Source organism: Nannospalax galili, unplaced genomic scaffold (genome assembly GCF_000622305.1).
Source record: "Nannospalax galili isolate Female #2095 unplaced genomic scaffold, S.galili_v1.0 scaffold189, whole genome shotgun sequence".
NCBI classification, from domain to species: domain Eukaryota; kingdom Metazoa; phylum Chordata; class Mammalia; order Rodentia; family Spalacidae; genus Nannospalax; species Nannospalax galili.
Genome location: NW_008360331.1, coordinates 4879208 through 4880089, shown reverse-complemented (window position 1 = coordinate 4880089; position 882 = coordinate 4879208).

Genomic DNA, 882 nt, shown 5'->3' with positions numbered 1-882 from the left:
AATAAATAAATAAAAAATTATTGAACATAATACTAAAATATTATGCATGAATTAGTCACAATGGAACCTCAAGGGTTCTAATGTGAATAAAATAGATGTTTTATGCTGAAAAAAAATTAATTCTTTAGGCTGGGCGCGGTGGTTCATGCCTTTAATTCCAGCATTCAGGAGGCAGAGACAGATGGATTTCTGTGAGACTGAGGCCAGCCTGGCCCATATAGTGAGTTCCAGGCCAGCTGGGGCTACAGGGAGACCCTGTCTCAAAACAAACAACCAAACAAACAAAAACTTTAATTATTTGAGAGTTTTGTGTTTTGAAACCACTAATAATATATGTGTGTGTGTGTGTGTGTGTGTGTGTGTGTGGTATTTGGTCTTTGGAAATACATATATGTTTGGTATTTGGAACTACATAGTGAGTTCCAGGCCAGCTGAGGCCACAGGTAGACCCTGTCTCAAAAAAAAAAAAAAAAAAAAAAAATCTCCCTATAGTCTCAGCAGGCATGGAACTCTATGGAGATCGGGCTGGCCTTCAATCTCACAGTGATCCACCTGCCTCTGCCTCCTGAGTGTTGGAATTAAAGGTGTGTACCACCATGCCCAGTAAATGGTAATATTTTTACTCAGAAGCAGAAAACTAGTGGCACTTTTAAAAAAAGGTTTCATGTGACCTATCACAGCTGTGTAGTTTTTCAAGTGCATTTTTATAAGTTTAACTTTTATATGTAATCAAGGATATTTAGAAAGGGACCACCTTTAACTAGTAGGTAAAATCTTCAGGAAGAGAAAGAAGTCTTGGCACTTTTCAGTGAGGCCCAGGAGACTGATGAGTAACGATGGAAATGCCACCTGGGATAAGATGACTTGTAGAAAGGACTGGAA